Source organism: Ambystoma mexicanum, chromosome 1p (assembly GCF_040938575.1).
Source record: "Ambystoma mexicanum isolate Mex_15411 chromosome 1p, UKY_AmexF1_1, whole genome shotgun sequence".
In the NCBI taxonomy this organism is placed as follows: Eukaryota; Metazoa; Chordata; class Amphibia; order Caudata; family Ambystomatidae; genus Ambystoma; species Ambystoma mexicanum.
Genome location: NC_090921.1, coordinates 1,025,137,323 through 1,025,158,719, shown reverse-complemented (window position 1 = coordinate 1,025,158,719; position 21,397 = coordinate 1,025,137,323). Strand labels below are relative to the sequence as shown.

The 21,397-nt window shown below is 42.1% G+C and overlaps 10 non-coding genes across 10 annotated transcripts; all 10 read left to right on the top strand.

Annotated features, from left to right (window-relative positions):
• The first annotated feature begins 6,260 nt into the window (after window positions 1-6,260).
• TRNAY-GUA (transfer RNA tyrosine (anticodon GUA)) lies at window positions 6,261-6,346 on the top strand. The gene is given in 2 exon segments: window positions 6,261-6,297; window positions 6,311-6,346. It is a non-coding gene; the product is annotated as a tRNA-Tyr (tRNA).
• Window positions 6,347-6,905: 559 nt separating this feature from the next.
• TRNAY-GUA (transfer RNA tyrosine (anticodon GUA)) lies at window positions 6,906-6,991 on the top strand. Its single transcript is given in 2 exon segments — window positions 6,906-6,942; window positions 6,956-6,991. It is a non-coding gene; the product is annotated as a tRNA-Tyr (tRNA).
• Window positions 6,992-11,426: 4,435 nt separating this feature from the next.
• TRNAY-GUA (transfer RNA tyrosine (anticodon GUA)) lies at window positions 11,427-11,512 on the top strand. The gene is given in 2 exon segments: window positions 11,427-11,463; window positions 11,477-11,512. It is a non-coding gene; the product is annotated as a tRNA-Tyr (tRNA).
• Window positions 11,513-12,071: 559 nt separating this feature from the next.
• TRNAY-GUA (transfer RNA tyrosine (anticodon GUA)) lies at window positions 12,072-12,157 on the top strand. Its single transcript is given in 2 exon segments — window positions 12,072-12,108; window positions 12,122-12,157. It is a non-coding gene; the product is annotated as a tRNA-Tyr (tRNA).
• A 559-nt stretch (window positions 12,158-12,716) lies between these two features.
• TRNAY-GUA (transfer RNA tyrosine (anticodon GUA)) lies at window positions 12,717-12,802 on the top strand. The gene is given in 2 exon segments: window positions 12,717-12,753; window positions 12,767-12,802. It is a non-coding gene; the product is annotated as a tRNA-Tyr (tRNA).
• Window positions 12,803-15,300: 2,498 nt separating this feature from the next.
• On the top strand, window positions 15,301-15,386 carry TRNAY-GUA (transfer RNA tyrosine (anticodon GUA)). Its single transcript is given in 2 exon segments — window positions 15,301-15,337; window positions 15,351-15,386. It is a non-coding gene; the product is annotated as a tRNA-Tyr (tRNA).
• A 1,206-nt stretch (window positions 15,387-16,592) lies between these two features.
• On the top strand, window positions 16,593-16,678 carry TRNAY-GUA (transfer RNA tyrosine (anticodon GUA)). The gene is given in 2 exon segments: window positions 16,593-16,629; window positions 16,643-16,678. It is a non-coding gene; the product is annotated as a tRNA-Tyr (tRNA).
• A 1,206-nt stretch (window positions 16,679-17,884) lies between these two features.
• TRNAY-GUA (transfer RNA tyrosine (anticodon GUA)) lies at window positions 17,885-17,970 on the top strand. Its single transcript is given in 2 exon segments — window positions 17,885-17,921; window positions 17,935-17,970. It is a non-coding gene; the product is annotated as a tRNA-Tyr (tRNA).
• Window positions 17,971-18,529: 559 nt separating this feature from the next.
• Window positions 18,530-18,615, top strand: TRNAY-GUA (transfer RNA tyrosine (anticodon GUA)). Its single transcript is given in 2 exon segments — window positions 18,530-18,566; window positions 18,580-18,615. It is a non-coding gene; the product is annotated as a tRNA-Tyr (tRNA).
• Window positions 18,616-19,174: 559 nt separating this feature from the next.
• Window positions 19,175-19,260, top strand: TRNAY-GUA (transfer RNA tyrosine (anticodon GUA)). The gene is given in 2 exon segments: window positions 19,175-19,211; window positions 19,225-19,260. It is a non-coding gene; the product is annotated as a tRNA-Tyr (tRNA).
• The last annotated feature ends 2,137 nt before the right edge of the window (window positions 19,261-21,397 follow it).

Here is a 21,397-nt window from a genome sequence, read left to right as displayed (position 1 = left end):
GGCCCAACACGGCTGAATACTCTGAGGAGATGGCCTGTGAGGCGCCGCCTTTCAACTTTTCCCCCTTAGTATGGTGGTCATTAACATGCGGGAGACTGCGGAGGGGGTCATTTTTTAAATTGGGAACTGATGTGCTTTTACTCAATTCGGGAACCTCACAAGCCAAATTTGTAGTATTTTGCACGAATTGCAAGAGATGTTTACAAGTCGACGGTTGAAGTGGAAGCTCGTATTGAGTTTGCTAGAGAACGATTTGCCAAGCCTTCGATAGCTCAGTTGGTAGAGCGTGGGACTGTAGTGGTAAAACAGGCATCCTTAGGTCGCTGTTTCAAATCCGGCTCGAAGGACTTTTGCCAAATGCACATTGTATTGAATACTTGGAAAGTAAAATACTTGGAAAGTAAAATAACAGACAATTTATAATTATATTATATTTCATCACTGAAAATAGATGCCTTTTGCTTTGAGGCTGTGGCCACGTTATTTTTCTGTCCGACACCAATCTTCGTTGGTTTCCTGTGAGGTATTTTGGATCCCCATCTCTTGCTATGAACTGACAAAACAGCAGAATCCCCTTGACAATCTTGATTTCTCAAGGGAAATGGGAGAACACTATACACCATCCAAGATATTAAAATATTGTCAAGGCCGAACACTGATGAATACTCTGAGGAGATGGCCTGTGAGGCGCCGCCTTTCAACTTTTCCTCCTTTGTATGGTGGTCAGTAACATGCAGGACACTGCGGAGGGGGTCATTTTTTTAATTGTGAACTGATGTGCTTTTACTCAATTCGGGAACCTCACAAGCCAAATTTGTAGTATTTTGCACGAATTGCAAGAGATGTTTGAATGTCGACGGTTGAAGTGGAAGCTCGTATTGAGCTTGCTAGAGACTGATTTGCCAAGCCTTCGATAGCTCAGTTGGTAGAGCGGAGGACTGTAGTGGTAAAACAGGCATCCTTAGGCCGCTGGTTCAAATCCGGCTCAAAGGACTTTTGCCAAATGCACATTTTATTGAATACTTGGAAAGTAAAATACTTGGAAAGTAAAATAAAAGACAATTTATAATTATATTATATTTCATCACTGAAAATAGATGCCTTTTGCTTTGAGGCTGTGGCCACGTTATTTTTCTGTCCAACACGAATCTTCATTGGTTTCCTGTCAGGTGTTTTTGATCCCCATCTCTTGCTATGAACTGGCAAAACAGCAGAATCCCCTTGACAATCTTGATTTCTCAAGGGAAATGAGAGAACACTATACACCATCCAAGATATTAAAATATTGTCAAGGCCCAACAGGGCTGAATACTCTGAGGAGATGGCCTGTGAGGCGCCGCCTTTCAACTTTTCCCCCTTAGTATGGTGGTCAGTAACATGCGGGCGACTGCGGAGGGGGTCATTTTTTTAATTGTGAACTGATGTGCTTTTACTCAATTCGGGAACCTCACAAGCCAAATTTGTAGTATTTTGCACGAATTGCAAGAGATGTTTACAAGTCGACGGTTGAAGTGGAAGCTCGTATTGAGTTTGCTAGAGTTGATTTGTCATGCCTTTGATAGCTCAGTTGGTAGAGTGGAGGACTGTAGTGGTAAAACAGGCATCCGTAGGTCGCTGGTTCAAATCTGGCTCAAAGGACTTTTGCCAAATGCACATTTTATTGAATACTTGGAAAGTAAAATACTTGGAAAGTAAAATAACAGACAATTTATAATTATATTATATTTCATCACTGAAAATAGATGCCTTTTGCTTTGAGGCTGTGGCCACGTTATTTTTCTGTCCAACACGAATCTTCATTGGTTTCCTGTCAGGTGTTTTGGATCCCCATCTCTTGCTATGAACTGGCAAAACAGCAGAATCCCCTTGACAATCTTGATTTCTCAAGGGAAATGAGAGAACACTATACACCATCCAAGATATTAAAATATTGTCAAGGCCCAACACGGCTGAATACTCTGAGGAGATGGCCTGTGAGGCGCCGCCTTTCAACTTTTCCCCCTTAGTATGGTGGTCATTAACATGCGGGAGACTGCGGAGGGGGTCATTTTTTTAATTGGGAACTGATGTGCTTTTACTCAATTCGGGAACCTCACAAGCCAAATTTGTAGTATTTTGCACGAATTGCAAGAGATGTTTACAAGTCGACGGTTGAAGTGGAAGCTCGTATTGAGTTTGCTAGAGAATGATTTGCCAAGCCTTCGAAAGCTCAGTTGGTAGAGCGGAGGACTGTAGTGGTAAAACAGGCATCCTTAGGTCGCTGGTTCAAATCCGGCTGGAAGGACTTCTGCCAAATGCAAATTTTATTGAATACTTGGAAAGTAAAATACTTGGAAAATAAAATAACAGACAATTTATAATTATATTATATTTCATCACTGAAAATAGATGCCTTTTGCTTTGAGGCTGTGGCCACGTTATGTTTCTGTCCAACACCAATCTTCATTGGTTGCCTGTGAGGTGTTTCGGATCCCCATCTCTTGCTATGAACTGGCAAAACAGCAGAATCCCCTTGACAATCTTGATTTCTCAAGGGAAATGAGAGAACAGCATACACCATCCAAGATATTAAAATATTGTCAAGGCCCAACACGGCTGAATACTCTGAGGAGATGGCCTGTGAGGCGCCGCCTTTCAACTTTTCCCCCTTAGTATGTTGGTCAGTAACATGCGGGAGACTGCGGAGGGGGTCATTTTTTTAATTGGGAACTGATGTGCTTTTACTCAATTCGGGAACGTCACAAGCCAAATTTGTAGTATTTTGCACGAATTGCAAGAGATGTTTACAAGTCGAAGGTTGAAGTGGAAGCTCGTATTGAGTTTGCTAGAGATTGATTTGCCAAGCCTTCGAAAGCTCAGTTGGTAGAGCGGAGGACTGTAGTGGTAAAACAGGCATCCTTAGGTCGCTGGTTCAAATCCGGCTCGAAGGACTTTTGCCAAATGCAAATTTTATTGAATACTTGGAAAGTGAAATACTTGGAAAGTAAAATAACAGACAATTTATAATTATATTATATTTCATCACTGAAAATAGATGCCTTTTGCTTTGAGGCTGTTAGGGAGAATTCTCTGTTTAGGCTGAATTTCCCTACCTAGTGAGTCCCCCAGCAGCTTTGCTGGATTTCTGGGGTTTAATTTTTTTCTCCTGCCAAGAGTGAGACTCTTTTACCCTCACTCTTGGACATGTTGAACTGTGTTATCTTGGACAAACCTTGTGTTGAATGGGCTATGGGGTCTTTTACTCCATAGGGCCGCATATTTTTGTGATGTGGGTCACACAGCACCCTCTGTGCCGTGACCCAGGGGTGTCCTAGGGACTCCCCAACATAGACTCCATACCCTGGGACTGACTACTGTCTCCCAGGGCATGTAAAGTCACCAAAGACTTTGCTAGTCTTGAATCCTGAACAGAACCAGTACAAACCATCCTATTGTGGACGTACTGGCTGGGGCAATTCGATTGCCCCAGGGTCTGTTAGTCGAGGGGGCACGTCTCCGTCCCCCCTGATCGAGTTTTGGCTGGTGGCAGTGGAAACTACTTTTTATATTCGACCGCGAATATTTCCCTATGGGATTTCCCATTGTTTTAGGCTAACACATTTAATTATTTATTTACGGTAGCCTTAAACATACCGCCGGTTTATATATTTATTTTTATAACTCCGGTTGGGACTTTTTTGCCAAAACTTGATTCTAAAATGGCGTTGGTGTTCGCCTCTGTAACTCTGACCCAAAGTGGAGCCCTTTGTTCCACTTTTGGCGGGCTTCTCCACAGAAGCCCTCCAAAGTGGTGCCACTCTGTCTGGGGTACTTAGGAGGGGTGGAGGGGGATTTAGGCACCCTGGACTGAGTTACCTTGGTAACTCAAGTCGCACTCCGTCCTGATTGGCCCAAGTGGTGAGCCGCCCGGCTCACCACTTAGCATGTTTGAGTGACAGCTAGGCTGGGTGAATGGGGGCTTGTTGCATAAAAGCAGGGCTTTGGGGACTGGGACTTCAGAAGTCGCCACAGGACCAAGAATCCGACGAGGGAAGAGCTGAGCCGACCTGCTTCGACGACACCACCCGGTGGAGCCCTGCTGAACCGTCTCACCACTTTTCCCGACGACCGAGGAGAACTCTTAACGGAGTGGCTCCTTCCCTTGACTGGTGGGGACAACCAGTTTTCGCCTTCTTTCCGCTCTTTGAGGTATCTCGTGGCCGCCTTGCCTGTGCCAAGCACCCCGGCAACCGGAATACCACACTTTACCCCCATACCGCGAAAGTCGGTACCAACCCTTTAACCGGAGGACTCCGCGGCTGGTTTCTTCCCGGGCAGTGCAACGACCCTCTTCTTCTGCTCTTCAGCGAGAACTTCTTCTCCCCTGACCGACGTCGAGCCCTGCTGCCACTGCCTGGAACAACTGCCACCGCTGGAGGATCCTTTCCGCTTAAGGTACTGTGTTCCGCCTGGCTTCCCTTGCCACCGACTGTACGGGGTAGATTTAGTCCCCGGCTTTCGAACCTGGGAGTGCCTGGGACACTTTGGCTAAACTTTCTGAGCCACTCTAAACTCTTTTTGACTCTTTGCAAGACTTTGAATCTCTAACTAACAGTGTGATCTTGGGCACATTTTCGCTCCGGCTACTCTAAGAGTGGGCCCTGCCTAGTGACTTTTGCTCACCTGTGACTTTATTCTTCTTTAAGCCTATTGCAAGTGTTCTGGACCTTAGAGTGGTGTGTCTAACCTATTTCTGCTTTTTCTCTCCCCTTTCTCGGAAACTACTAGAGTGTCATCTAACGTTAAGCACTCACCTCTGTTTTAATTAAGTGGTGTTAACCTAGAGTTGTCTAGATAGGAGAAAGGATTGAATCTACTTTCATTATAACTGTGTTTGAAGTGTTTACTATATTTTGCTAGAGTGTTTTTAACTTATGTGTATTTTAAATAAATAACTATATACTTTTGAAACCAAGCTCTGGTCAGTGTTTGCTTGTGCTATTGTGTTTTGGTACATATTGTGTATACTTTACATACTGCCTAACTCTTCTTGAGAGAAGTCTGACTGCTCAGCCACAGCTACCAGGTAAATCTGGGTGGTACAGACTGCTACCAAAGGGGTTTACTGCTCTACCTGTAGTCTTAAATCTTTTGCAGTGTTCCCCAAGGGAACTGCACAGGTTTCTGCCTAACAGAGGCTGTGGCCACGTTATGTTTCTGTCCAACACCAATCTTCATTGGTTGCCTGTGAGGTGTTTCGGATCCCCATCTCTTGCTATGAACTGGCAAAACAGCAGAATCCCCTTGACAATCTTGATTTCTCAAGGGAAATGGGAGAACACTATACACCATCCAAGATATTAAAATATTGTCAAGGCCGAACACTGATGAATACTCTGAGGAGATGGCCTGTGAGGCGCCGCCTTTCAACTTTTCCTCCTTTGTATGGTGGTCAGTAACATGCGGGAGACTGCGGAGGGGGTCATTTTTTTAATTGTGAACTGATGTGCTTTTACTCAATTCGGGAACCTCACAAGCCAAATTTGTAGTATTTTGCACGAATTGCAAGAGATGTTTGAATGTGGACGGTTGAAGTAGAAGCTCGTATTGAGCTTGCTAGAGACTGATTTGCCAAGCCTTGGATAGCTCAGTTGATAGAGCGGAGGACTGTAGTGATAAAACAGGCATCCTTAGGTCGCTGGTTCAAATCCGGCTCGAAGGACTTTTGCCAAATGCACATTTTATTGAATACTTGGAAAGTAAAATACTTGGAAAGTAAAATAACAGACAATTTATAATTATATTATATTTCATCACTGAAAATAGATGCCTTTTGCTTTGAGGCTGTGACCACGTTATTTTTCTGTCCAACACGAATCTTCATTGGTTTCCTGTGAGGTGTTTTGGATCCCCATCTCTTGCTATGAACTGGCAAAACAGCAGAATCCCCTTGACAATCTTGATTTCTCAAGAGAAATGAGAGAACACTATACACCATCCAAGATATTAAAATATTGTCAAGGCCCAACGCGGCTGAATACTCTGAGGAGATGGCCTGTGAGGTGCCGCCTTTCAACTTTTCCCCCTTAGTATGGTGGTCAGTAACATGCGGGCGACTGCGGAGGGGGTCATTTTTTTAATTGTGAACTGATGTGCTTTTACTCAATTCGGGAACCTCACAAGCCAAATTTGTAGTATTTTGCACGAATTGCAAGAGATGTTTACAAGTCGACGGTTGAAGTGGAAGCTCGTATTGAGTTTGCTAGAGTTGATTTGCCAAGCCTTTGATAGCTCAGTTGGTAGAGCGGAGGACTGTAGTGGTAAAACAGGCATCCTTAGGTCGCTGGTTCAAATCCGGCTCAAAGGACTTTTGCCAAATGCACATTTTATTGAATACTTGGAAAGTAAAATACTTGGAAAGTAAAATAACAGATAATTTATAATTATATTATATTTCATCACTGAAAATAGATGCCTTTTGCTTTGAGGCTGTGGCCACGTTATTTTTCTGTCCAACACGAATCTTCATTGGTTTCCTGTCAGGTGTTTTGGATCCCCATCTCTTGCTATGAACTGGCAAAACAGCAGAATCCCCTTGACAATCTTGATTTCTCAAGGGAAATGAGAGAACACTATACACCATCCAAGATATTAAAATATTGTCAAGGCCCAACACGGCTGAATACTCTGAGGAGATGGCCTGTGAGGCGCCGCCTTTCAACTTTTCCCCCTTAGTATGGTGGTCATTAACATGCGGGAGACTGCGGAGGGGGTCATTTTTTTAATTGGGAACTGATGTGCTTTTACTCAATTCGGGAACCTCACAAGCCAAATTTGTAGTATTTTGCACGAATTGCAAGAGATGTTTACAAGTCGACGGTTGAAGTGGAAGCTCGTATTGAGTTTGCTAGAGTTGATTTGCCAAGCCTTTGATAGCTCAGTTGGTAGAGCGGAGGACTGTAGTGGTAAAACAGGCATCCTTAGGTCGCTGGTTCAAATCCGGCTCAAAGGACTTTTGCCAAATGCACATTTTATTGAATACTTGGAAAGTAAAATACTTGGAAAGTAAAATAACAGATAATTTATAATTATATTATATTTCATCACTGAAAATAGATGCCTTTTGCTTTGAGGCTGTGGCCACGTTATTTTTCTGTCCAACACAAATCTTCATTGGTTTCCTGTCAGGTGTTTTGGATCCCCATCTCTTGCTATGAACTGGCAAAACAGCAGAATCCCCTTGACAATCTTGATTTCTCAAGGGAAATGAGAGAACACTATACACCATCCAAGATATTAAAATATTGTCAAGGCCCAACACGGCTGAATACTCTGAGGAGATGGCCTGTGAGGCGCCGCCTTTCAACTTTTCCCCCTTAGTATGGTGGTCATTAACATGCGGGAGACTGCGGAGGGGGTCATTTTTTTAATTGGGAACTGATGTGCTTTTACTCAATTCGGGAACCTCACAAGCCAAATTTGTAGTATTTTGCACGAATTGCAAGAGATGTTTACAAGTCGACGGTTGAAGTGGAAGCTCGTATTGAGTTTGCTAGAGAGCGATTTGCCAAGCCTTCGATAGCTCAGTTGGTAGAGCGTGGGACTGTAGTGGTAAAACAGGCATCCTTAGGTCGCTGTTTCAAATCCGGCTCGAAGGACTTTTGCCAAATGCACATTGTATTGAATACTTGGAAAGTAAAATACTTGGAAAGTAAAATAACAGACAATTTATAATTATATTATATTTCATCACTGAAAATAGATGCCTTTTGCTTTGAGGTTGTGGCCACGTTATTTTTCTGTCCGACACCAATCTTCGTTGGTTTCCTGTGTGGTATTTTGGATCCCCATCTCTTGCTATGAACTGACAAAACAGCAGAATCCCCTTGACAATCTTGATTTCTCAAGGGAAATGGGAGAACACTATACACCATCCAAGATATTAAAATATTGTCAAGGCCGAACACTGATGAATACTCTGAGGAGATGGCCTGTGAGGCGCCGCCTTTCAACTTTTCCTCCTTTGTATGGTGGTCAGTAACATGCGGGACACTGCGGAGGGGGTAATTTTTTTAATTGTGAACTGATGTGCTTTTACTCAATTCGGGAACCTCACAAGCCAAATTTGTAGTATTTTGCACGAATTGCAAGAGATGTTTGAATGTCGACGGTTGAAGTGGAAGCTCGTATTGAGCTTGCTAGAGACTGATTTGCCAAGCCTTCGATAGCTCAGTTGGTAGAGCGGAGGACTGTAGTGGTAAAACAGGCATCCTTAGGTCACTGGTTCAAATCCGGCTCAAAGGACTTTTGCCAAATGCACATTTTATTGAATACTTGGAAAGTAAAATACTTGGAAAGTAAAATAACAGACAATTTATAATTATATTATATTTCATCACTGAAAATAGATGCCTTTTGCTTTGAGGCTGTGGCCACGTTATTTTTCTGTCCAACACGAATCTTCATTGGTTTCCTGTCAGGTGTTTTTGATCCCCATCTCTTGCTATGAACTGGCAAAACAGCAGAATCCCCTTGACAATCTTGATTTCTCAAGGGAAATGAGAGAACACTATACACCATCCAAGATATTAAAATATTGTCAAGGCCCAACACGGCTGAATACTCTGAGGAGATGGCCTGTGAGGCGCCACCTTTCAACTTTTCCCCCTTAGTATGGTGGTCATTAACATGCGGGAGACTGCGGAGGGGGTCATTTTTTTAATTGGGAACTGATGTGCTTTTACTCAATTCGGGAACCTCACAAGCCAAATTTGTAGTATTTTGCACGAATTGCAAGAGATGTTTACAAGTCGACGGTTGAAGTGGAAGCTCGTATTGAGTTTGCTAGAGAATAATTTGCCAAGCCTTCGAAAGCTCAGTTGGTAGAGCGGAGGACTGTAGTGGTAAAACAGGCATCCTTAGGTTGCTGGTTCAAATCCGGCTCGAAGGACTTTTGCCAAATGCAAATTTTATTGAATACTTGGAAAGTAAAATACTTGGAAAATAAAATAACAGAATATTTATAATTATATTATATTTCATAACTGAAAATAGATGCCTTTTGCTTTGAGGCTGTGGCCACGTTATTTTTCTGTCCGACACCAATCTTCGTTGGTTTCCTGTGACGTATTTTGGATCCCCATCTCTTGCTATGAACTGACAAAACAGCAGAATCCCCTTGACAATCTTGATTTATCAAGGGAAATGGGAGAACACTATACACCATCCAAGATATTAAAATATTGTCAAGGCCGAACACTGATGAATACTCTGAGGAGATGGCCTGTGAGGCGCCGCCTTTCAACTTTTCCTCCTTTGTATGGTGGTCAGTAACATGCGGGAGACTGCGGAGGGGGTCATTTTTTTAATTGGGAACTGATGTGCTTTTACTCAATTCGGGAACGTCACAAGCCAAATTTGTAGTATTTTGCACGAATTGCAAGAGATGTTTACAAGTCGACGGTTGAAGTGGAAGCTCGTATTGAGTTTGCTAGAGAATGATTTGCCAAGCCTTCGAAAGCTCAGTTGGTAGAGCGGAGGACTGTAGTGGTAAAACAGGCATCCTTAGGTCGCTGGTTCAAATCCGGCTGGAAGGACTTCTGCCAAATGCAAATTTTATTGAATACTTGGAAAGTAAAATACTTGGAAAATAAAATAACAGACAATTTATAATTATATTATATTTCATCACTGAAAATAGATGCCTTTTGCTTTGAGGCTGTGGCCACGTTATGTTTCTGTCCAACACCAATCTTCATTGGTTGCCTGTGAGGTGTTTCGGATCCCCATCTCTTGCTATGAACTGGCAAAACAGCAGAATCCCCTTGACAATCTTGATTTCTCAAGGGAAATGAGAGAACAGCATACACCATCCAAGATATTAAAATATTGTCAAGGCCCAACACGGCTGAATACTCTGAGGAGATGGCCTGTGAGGCGCCGCCTTTCAACTTTTCCCCCTTAGTATGTTGGTCAGTAACATGCGGGAGACTGCGGAGGGGGTCATTTTTTTAATTGGGAACTGATGTGCTTTTACTCAATTCGGGAACGTCACAAGCCAAATTTGTAGTATTTTGCACGAATTGCAAGAGATGTTTACAAGTCGAAGGTTGAAGTGGAAGCTCGTATTGAGTTTGCTAGAGATTGATTTGCCAAGCCTTCGAAAGCTCAGTTGGTAGAGCGGAGGACTGTAGTGGTAAAACAGGCATCCTTAGGTCGCTGGTTCAAATCCGGCTCGAAGGACTTTTGCCAAATGCAAATTTTATTGAATACTTGGAAAGTGAAATACTTGGAAAGTAAAATAACAGACAATTTATAATTATATTATATTTCATCACTGAAAATAGATGCCTTTTGCTTTGAGGCTGTGGCCACGTTATGTTTCTGTCCAACACCAATCTTCATTGGTTGCCTGTGAGGTGTTTCGGATCCCCATCTCTTGCTATGAACTGGCAAAACAGCAGAATCCCCTTGACAATCTTGATTTCTCAAGGGAAATGGGAGAACACTATACACCATCCAAGATATTAAAATATTGTCAAGGCCGAACACTGATGAATACTCTGAGGAGATGGCCTGTGAGGCGCCGCCTTTCAACTTTTCCTCCTTTGTATGGTGGTCAGTAACATGCGGGAGACTGCGGAGGGGGTCATTTTTTTAATTGTGAACTGATGTGCTTTTACTCAATTCGGGAACCTCACAAGCCAAATTTGTAGTATTTTGCACGAATTGCAAGAGATGTTTGAATGTGGACGGTTGAAGTAGAAGCTCGTATTGAGCTTGCTAGAGACTGATTTGCCAAGCCTTGGATAGCTCAGTTGATAGAGCGGAGGACTGTAGTGATAAAACAGGCATCCTTAGGTCGCTGGTTCAAATCCGGCTCGAAGGACTTTTGACAAATGCACATTTTATTGAATACTTGGAAAGTAAAATACTTGGAAAGTAAAATAACAGACAATTTATAATTATATTATATTTCATCACTGAAAATAGATGCCTTTTGCTTTGAGGCTGTGACCACGTTATTTTTCTGTCCAACACGAATCTTCATTGGTTTCCTGTGAGGTGTTTTGGATCCCCATCTCTTGCTATGAACTGGCAAAACAGCAGAATCCCCTTGACAATCTTGATTTCTCAAGAGAAATGAGAGAACACTATACACCATCCAAGATATTAAAATATTGTCAAGGCCCAACGCGGCTGAATACTCTGAGGAGATGGCCTGTGAGGTGCCGCCTTTCAACTTTTCCCCCTTAGTATGGTGGTCAGTAACATGCGGGCGACTGCGGAGGGGGTCATTTTTTTAATTGTGAACTGATGTGCTTTTACTCAATTCGGGAACCTCACAAGCCAAATTTGTAGTATTTTGCACGAATTGCAAGAGATGTTTACAAGTCGACGGTTGAAGTGGAAGCTCGTATTGAGTTTGCTAGAGTTGATTTGCCAAGCCTTTGATAGCTCAGTTGGTAGAGCGGAGGACTGTAGTGGTAAAACAGGCATCCTTAGGTCGCTGGTTCAAATCCGGCTCAAAGGACTTTTGCCAAATGCACATTTTATTGAATACTTGGAAAGTAAAATACTTGGAAAGTAAAATAACAGATAATTTATAATTATATTATATTTCATCACTGAAAATAGATGCCTTTTGCTTTGAGGCTGTGGCCACGTTATTTTTCTGTCCAACACGAATCTTCATTGGTTTCCTGTCAGGTGTTTTGGATCCCCATCTCTTGCTATGAACTGGCAAAACAGCAGAATCCCCTTGACAATCTTGATTTCTCAAGGGAAATGAGAGAACACTATACACCATCCAAGATATTAAAATATTGTCAAGGCCCAACACGGCTGAATACTCTGAGGAGATGGCCTGTGAGGCGCCGCCTTTCAACTTTTCCCCCTTAGTATGGTGGTCATTAACATGCGGGAGACTGCGGAGGGGGTCATTTTTTTAATTGGGAACTGATGTGCTTTTACTCAATTCGGGAACCTCACAAGCCAAATTTGTAGTATTTTGCACGAATTGCAAGAGATGTTTACAAGTCGACGGTTGAAGTGGAAGCTCGTATTGAGTTTGCTAGAGTTGATTTGCCAAGCCTTTGATAGCTCAGTTGGTAGAGCGGAGGACTGTAGTGGTAAAACAGGCATCCTTAGGTCGCTGGTTCAAATCCGGCTCAAAGGACTTTTGCCAAATGCACATTTTATTGAATACTTGGAAAGTAAAATACTTGGAAAGTAAAATAACAGATAATTTATAATTATATTATATTTCATCACTGAAAATAGATGCCTTTTGCTTTGAGGCTGTGGCCACGTTATTTTTCTGTCCAACACGAATCTTCATTGGTTTCCTGTCAGGTGTTTTGGATCCCCATCTCTTGCTATGAACTGGCAAAACAGCAGAATCCCCTTGACAATCTTGATTTCTCAAGGGAAATGAGAGAACACTATACACCATCCAAGATATTAAAATATTGTCAAGGCCCAACACGGCTGAATACTCTGAGGAGATGGCCTGTGAGGCGCCGCCTTTCAACTTTTCCCCCTTAGTATGGTGGTCATTAACATGCGGGAGACTGCGGAGGGGGTCATTTTTTTAATTGGGAACTGATGTGCTTTTACTCAATTCGGGAACCTCACAAGCCAAATTTGTAGTATTTTGCACGAATTGCAAGAGATGTTTACAAGTCGACGGTTGAAGTGGAAGCTCGTATTGAGTTTGCTAGAGTTGATTTGCCAAGCCTTTGATAGCTCAGTTGGTAGAGCGGAGGACTGTAGTGGTAAAACAGGCATCCTTAGGTCGCTGGTTCAAATCCGGCTCAAAGGACTTTTGCCAAATGCACATTTTATTGAATACTTGGAAAGTAAAATACTTGGAAAGTAAAATAACAGATAATTTATAATTATATTATATTTCATCACTGAAAATAGATGCCTTTTGCTTTGAGGCTGTGGCCACGTTATTTTTCTGTCCAACACAAATCTTCATTGGTTTCCTGTCAGGTGTTTTGGATCCCCATCTCTTGCTATGAACTGGCAAAACAGCAGAATCCCCTTGACAATCTTGATTTCTCAAGGGAAATGAGAGAACACTATACACCATCCAAGATATTAAAATATTGTCAAGGCCCAACACGGCTGAATACTCTGAGGAGATGGCCTGTGAGGCGCCGCCTTTCAACTTTTCCCCCTTAGTATGGTGGTCATTAACATGCGGGAGACTGCGGAGGGGGTCATTTTTTTAATTGGGAACTGATGTGCTTTTACTCAATTCGGGAACCTCACAAGCCAAATTTGTAGTATTTTGCACGAATTGCAAGAGATGTTTACAAGTCGACGGTTGAAGTGGAAGCTCGTATTGAGTTTGCTAGAGAGCGATTTGCCAAGCCTTCGATAGCTCAGTTGGTAGAGCGTGGGACTGTAGTGGTAAAACAGGCATCCTTAGGTCGCTGTTTCAAATCCGGCTCGAAGGACTTTTGCCAAATGCACATTGTATTGAATACTTGGAAAGTAAAATACTTGGAAAGTAAAATAACAGACAATTTATAATTATATTATATTTCATCACTGAAAATAGATGCCTTTTGCTTTGAGGCTGTGGCCACGTTATTTTTCTGTCCGACACCAATCTTCGTTGGTTTCCTGTGTGGTATTTTGGATCCCCATCTCTTGCTATGAACTGACAAAACAGCAGAATCCCCTTGACAATCTTGATTTCTCAAGGGAAATGGGAGAACACTATACACCATCCAAGATATTAAAATATTGTCAAGGCCGAACACTGATGAATACTCTGAGGAGATGGCCTGTGAGGCGCCGCCTTTCAACTTTTCCTCCTTTGTATGGTGGTCAGTAACATGCGGGACACTGCGGAGGGGGTAATTTTTTTAATTGTGAACTGATGTGCTTTTACTCAATTCGGGAACCTCACAAGCCAAATTTGTAGTATTTTGCACGAATTGCAAGAGATGTTTGAATGTCGACGGTTGAAGTGGAAGCTCGTATTGAGCTTGCTAGAGACTGATTTGCCAAGCCTTCGATAGCTCAGTTGGTAGAGCGGAGGACTGTAGTGGTAAAACAGGCATCCTTAGGTCACTGGTTCAAATCCGGCTCAAAGGACTTTTGCCAAATGCACATTTTATTGAATACTTGGAAAGTAAAATACTTGGAAAGTAAAATAACAGACAATTTATAATTATATTATATTTCATCACTGAAAATAGATGCCTTTTGCTTTGAGGCTGTGGCCACGTTATTTTTCTGTCCAACACGAATCTTCATTGGTTTCCTGTCAGGTGTTTTTGATCCCCATCTCTTGCTATGAACTGGCAAAACAGCAGAATCCCCTTGACAATCTTGATTTCTCAAGGGAAATGAGAGAACACTATACACCATCCAAGATATTAAAATATTGTCAAGGCCCAACACGGCTGAATACTCTGAGGAGATGGCCTGTGAGGCGCCACCTTTCAACTTTTCCCCCTTAGTATGGTGGTCATTAACATGCGGGAGACTGCGGAGGGGGTCATTTTTTTAATTGGGAACTGATGTGCTTTTACTCAATTCGGGAACCTCACAAGCCAAATTTGTAGTATTTTGCACGAATTGCAAGAGATGTTTACAAGTCGACGGTTGAAGTGGAAGCTCGTATTGAGTTTGCTAGAGAATAATTTGCCAAGCCTTCGAAAGCTCAGTTGGTAGAGCGGAGGACTGTAGTGGTAAAACAGGCATCCTTAGGTTGCTGGTTCAAATCCGGCTCGAAGGACTTTTGCCAAATGCAAATTTTATTGAATACTTGGAAAGTAAAATACTTGGACAATAAAATAACAGAATATTTATAATTATATTATATTTCATAACTGAAAATAGATGCCTTTTGCTTTGAGGCTGTGGCCACGTTATTTTTCTGTCCGACACCAATCTTCGTTGGTTTCCTGTGACGTATTTTGGATCCCCATCTCTTGCTATGAACTGACAAAACAGCAGAATCCCCTTGACAATCTTGATTTATCAAGGGAAATGGGAGAACACTATACACCATCCAAGATATTAAAATATTGTCAAGGCCGAACACTGATGAATACTCTGAGGAGATGGCCTGTGAGGCGCCGCCTTTCAACTTTTCCTCCTTTGTATGGTGGTCAGTAACATGCGGGAGACTGCGGAGGGGGTCATTTTTTTAATTGGGAACTGATGTGCTTTTACTCAATTCGGGAACGTCACAAGCCAAATTTGTAGTATTTTGCACGAATTGCAAGAGATGTTTACAAGTCGACGGTTGAAGTGGAAGCTCGTATTGAGTTTGCTAGAGAATGATTTGCCAAGCCTTCGATAGCTCAGTTGGTAGAGCGGAGGACTGTAGTGGTAAAACAGGCATCCTTAGGTCGCTGGTTCAAATCCGGCTCGAAGGACTTTTGCCAAATGCACATTTTATTGAATACTTGGAAAGTAAAATACTTGGAAAGTAAAATAACAGACAATTTATAATTATATTATATTTCATCACTGAAAATAGATGCCTTTTGCTTTGAGGCTGTGGCCACGTTATTTTTCTGTCCGACACCAATCTTCGTTGGTTTCCTGTGAGGTATTTTGTATCCCCATCTCTTGCTATGAACTGACAAAACAGCAGAATCCCCTTGACAATCTTGATTTCTCAAGGGAAATGGGAGAACACTATACACCATCCAAGATATTAAAATATTGTCAAGGCCGAACACTGATGAATACTCTGAGGAGATGGCCTGTGAGGCGCCGCCTTTCAACTTTTCCCCCTTAGTATGGTGGTCATCAACATGCGGGAGACTGCGGAGGGGGTCATTTTTTTAATTGGGAACTGATGTGCTTTTACTCAATTCGGGAACCTCACAAGCCAAATTTGTAGTATTTTGCACGAATTGCAAGAGATGTTTACAAGTCGACGGTTGAAGTGGAAGCTCGTATTGAGTTTGCTAGAGAATAATTTGCCAAGCCTTCGAAAGCTCAGTTGGTAGAGCGGAGGACTGTAGTGGTAAAACAGGCATCCTTAGGTTGCTGGTTCAAATCCGGCTCGAAGGACTTTTGCCAAATGCAAATTTTATTGAATACTTGGAAAGTAAAATACTTGGAAAATAAAATAACAGAATATTTATAATTATATTATATTTCATCACTGAAAATAGATGCCTTTTGCTTTGAGGCTGTGGCCACGTTATTTTTCTGTCCGACACCAATCTTCGTTGGTTTCCTGTGACGTATTTTGGATCCCCATCTCTTGCTATGAACTGACAAAACAGCAGAATCCCCTTGACAATCTTGATTTATCAAGGGAAATGGGAGAACACTATACACCATCCAAGATATTAAAATATTGTCAAGGCCGAACACTGATGAATACTCTGAGGAGATGGCCTGTGAGGCGCCGCCTTTCAACTTTTCCTCCTTTGTATGGTGGTCAGTAACATGCGGGAGACTGCGGAGGGGGTCATTTTTTTAATTGGGAACTGATGTGCTTTTACTCAATTCGGGAACGTCACAAGCCAAATTTGTAGTATTTTGCACGAATTGCAAGAGATGTTTACAAGTCGACGGTTGAAGTGGAAGCTCGTATTGAGTTTGCTAGAGAACGATTTGCCAAGCCTTCGATAGCTCAGTTGGTAGAGCGGAGGACTGTAGTGGTAAAACAGGCATCCTTAGGTCGCTGGTTCAAATCCGGCTCGAAGGACTTTTGCCAATTGCACATTTTATTGAATACTTGGAAAGTAAAATACTTGGAAAGTAAAATAACAGACAATTTATAATTATATTATATTTCATCACTGAAAATAGATGCCTTTTGCTTTGAGGCTGTGGCCACTTTATTTTTCTGTCCAACACGAATCTTCATTGGTTTCCTGTCAGGTGTTTTGGATCCCCATCTCTTGCTATGAACTGGCAAAACAGCAGAATCCCCTTGACAATCTTGATTTCTCAAGGGAAATGAGAGAACACTATACACCATCCAAGATATTAAAATATTGTCAAGGCCCAACACGGCTGAATACTCTGAGGAGATGGCCTGTGAGGCGCCGCCTTTCAACTTTTCCCCCTTAGTATGGTGGTCATTAACATGCGGGAGACTGCGGAGGGGGTCATTTTTTTAATTGGGAACTGATGTGCTTTTACTCAATTCGGGAACCTCACAAGCCAAATTTGTAGTATTTTGCACGAATTGCAAGAGATGTTTACAAGTCGACGGTTGAAGTGGAAGCTCGTATTGAGTTTGCTAGAGATTGATTTGCCAAGCCTTCGAAAGCTCAGTTGGTAGAGCGGAGGACTGTAGTGGTAAAACAGGCATCCTTAGGTCGCTGGTTCAAATCCGGCTCGAAGGACTTTTGCCAAATGCAAATTTTATTGAATACTTGGAAAGTGAAATACTTGGAAAATAAAATAACAGACAATTTATAATTATATTATATTTCATCACTGAAAATAGATGCCTTTTGCTTTGAGGCTGTGGCCACGTTATGTTCCTGTCCAACACCAATCTTCAATGGTTGCCTGTGAGGTGTTTCGGATCCCCATCTCTTGCTATGAACTGGCAAAACAGCAGAATCCCCTTGACAATCTTGATTTCTCAAGAGAAATGAGAGAACACTATACACCATCCAAGATATTAAAATATTGTCAAGGCCCAACGCGGCTGAATACTCTGAGGAGATGGCCTGTGAGGTGCCGCCTTTCAACTTTTCCCCCTTAGTATGGTGGTCAGTAACATGCGGGACACTGCGGAGGGGGTCATTTTTTTAATTGTGAACTGATGTGCTTTTACTCAATTCGGGAACCTCACAAGCCAAATTTGTAGTATTTTGCACGAATTGCAAGAGATGTTTGAATGTGGACGGTTGAAGTAGAAGCTCGTATTGAGCTTGCTAGAGACTGATTTGCCAAGCCTTCGATAGCTCAGTTGGTAGAGCGGAGGACTGTAGTGGTAAAACAGGCATCCTTAGGTCGCTGGTTCAAATCCGGCTCGAAGGACTTTTGCCAAATGCACATTTTATTGAATACTTGGAAAGTAAAATACTTGGAAAGTAAAATAACAGACAATTTATAATTATATTATATTTCATCACTGAAAATAGATGCCTTTTGCTTTGAGGCTGTGACCACGTTATTTTTCTGTCCAACACGAATCTTCATTGGTTTCCTGTGAGGTGTTTTGGATCCCCATCTCTTGCTATGAACTGGCAAAACAGCAGAATCCCCTTGACAATCTTGATTTCTCAAGAGAAATGAGAGAACACTATACACCATCCAAGATATTAAAATATTGTCAAGGCCCAACGCGGCTGAATACTCTGAGGAGATGGCCTGTGAGGTGCCGCCTTTCAACTTTTCCCCCTTAGTATGGTGGTCAGTAACATGCGGGCGACTGCGGAGGGGGTCATTTTTTTAATTGTGAACTGATGTGCTTTTACTCAATTCGGGAACCTCACAAGCCAAATTTGTAGTATTTTGCACGAATTGCAAGAGATGTTTACAAGTCGACGGTTGAAGTGGAAGCTCGTATTGAGTTTGCTAGAGTTGATTTGCCAAGCCTTTGATAGCTCAGTTGGTAGAGCGGAGGACTGTAGTGGTAAAACAGGCATCCTTAGGTCGCTGGTTCAAATCCGGCTCAAAGGACTTTTGCCAAATGCACATTTTATTGAATACTTGGAAAGTAAAATACTTGGAAAGTAAAATAACAGATAATTTATAATTATATTATATTTCATCACTGAAAATAGATGCCTTTTGCTTTGAGGCTGTGGCCACGTTATTTTTCTGTCCAACACGAATCTTCATTGGTTTCCTGTCAGGTGTTTTGGATCCCCATCTCTTGCTATGAACTGGCAAAACAGCAGAATCCCCTTGACAATCTTGATTTCTCAAGGGAAATGAGAGAACACTATACACCATCCAAGATATTAAAATATTGTCAAGGCCCAACACGGCTGAATACTCTGAGGAGATGGCCTGTGAGGCGCCGCCTTTCAACTTTTCCCCCTTAGTATGGTGGTCATTAACATGCGGGAGACTGCGGAGGGGGTCATTTTTTTAATTGGGAACTGATGTGCTTTTACTCAATTCGGGAACCTCACAAGCCAAATTTGTAGTATTTTGCACGAATTGCAAGAGATGTTTACAAGTCGACGGTTGAAGTGGAAGCTCGTATTGAGTTTGCTAGAGTTGATTTGCCAAGCCTTTGATAGCTCAGTTGGTAGAGCGGAGGACTGTAATGGTAAAACAGGCATCCTTAGGTCGCTGGTTCAAATCCGGCTCAAAGGACTTTTGCCAAATGCACATTTTATTGAATACTTGGAAAGTAAAATACTTGGAAAGTAAAATAACAGATAATTTATAATTATATTATATTTCATCACTGAAAATAGATGCCTTTTGCTTTGAGGCTGTGGCCACGTTATTTTTCTGTCCAACACGAATCTTCATTGGTTTCCTGTCAGGTGTTTTGGATCCCCATCTCTTGCTATGAACTGGCAAAACAGCAGAATCCCCTTGACAATCTTGATTTCTCAAGGGAAATGAGAGAACACTATACACCATCCAAGATATTAAAATATTGTCAAGGCCCAACACGGCTGAATACTCTGAGGAGATGGCCTGTGAGGCGCCGCCTTTCAACTTTTCCCCCTTAGTATGGTGGTCATTAACATGCGGGAGACTGCGGAGGGGGTCATTTTTTTAATTGGGAACTGATGTGCTTTTACTCAATTCGGGAACCTCACAAGCCAAATTTGTAGTATTTTGCACGAATTGCAAGAGATGTTTACAAGTCGACGGTTGAAGTGGAAGCTCGTATTGAGTTTGCTAGAGAACGATTTGCCAAGCCTTCGATAGCTCAGTTGGTAGAGCGTGGGACTGTAGTGGTAAAACAGGCATCCTTAGGTCGCTGTTTCAAATCCGGCTCGAAGGACTTTTGCCAAATGCACATTGTATTGAATACTTGGAAAGTAAAATACTTGGAAAGTAAAATAACAGACAATTTATAATTATATTATATTTCATCACTGAAAATAGATGCCTTTTGCTTTGAGGCTGTGGCCACGTTATTTTTCTGTCCGACACCAATCTTCGTTGGTTTCCTGTGAGGTATTTTGGATCCCCATCTCTTGCTATGAACTGACAAAACAGCAGAATCCCCTTGACAATCTTGATTTCTCAAGGGAAATGGGAGAACACTATACACCATCCAAGATATTAAAATATTGTCAAGGCCGAACACTGATGAATACTCTGAGGAGATGGCCTGTGAGGCGCCGCCTTTCAACTTTTCCTCCTTTGTATGGTGGTCAGTAACATGCGGGACACTGCGGAGGGGGTCATTTTTTTAATTGTGAACTGATGTGCTTTTACTCAATTCGGGAACCTCACAAGCCAAATTTGTAGTATTTTGCACGAATTGCAAGAGATGTTTGAATGTCGACGGTTGAAGTGGAAGCTCGTATTGAGCTTGCTAGAGTCTGATTTGCCAAGCCTTCAATAGCTCAGTTGGTAGAGCGGAGGACTGTAGTGGTAAAACAGGCATCCTTAGGTCACTGGTTCAAATCCGGCTCAAAGGACTTTTGCCAAATGCACATTTTATTGAATACTTGGAAAGTAAAATACTTGGAAAGTAAAATAACAGACAATTTATAATTATATTATATTTCATCACTGAAAATAGATGCCTTTTGCTTTGAGGCTGTGGCCACGTTATTTTTCTGTCCAACACAAATCTTCATTGGTTTCCTGTCAGGTGTTTTTGATCCCCATCTCTTGCTATGAACTGGCAAAACAGCAGAATCCCCTTGACAATCTTGATTTCTCAAGGGAAATGAGAGAACACTATACACCATCCAAGATATTAAAATTTTGTCAAGGCCCAACACGGCTGAATACTCTGAGGAGATGGCCTGTGAGGCGCCACCTTTCAACTTTTCCCCCTTAGTATGGTGGTCATTAACATGCGGGAGACTGCGGAGGGGGTCATTTTTTTAATTGGGAACTGATGTGCTTTTACTCAATTCGGGAACCTCACAAGCCAAATTTGTAGTATTTTGCACGAATTGCAAGAGATGTTTACAAGTCGACGGTTGAAGTGGAAGCTCGTATTGAGTTTGCTAGAGAATAATTTGCCAAGCCTTCGAAAGCTCAGTTGGTAGAGCGGAGGACTGTAGTGGTAAAACAGGCATTCTTAGGTTGCTGGTTCAAATCCGGCTCGAAGGACTTTTGCCAAATGCAAATTTTATTGAATACTTGGAAAGTAAAATACTTGGAAAATAAAATAACAGAATATTTATAATTATATTATATTTCATCACTGAAAATAGATGCCTTTTGCTTTGAGGCTGTGGCCACGTTATTTTTCTGTCCGACACCAATCTTCGTTGGTTTCCTGTGACGTATTTTGGATCCCCATCTCTTG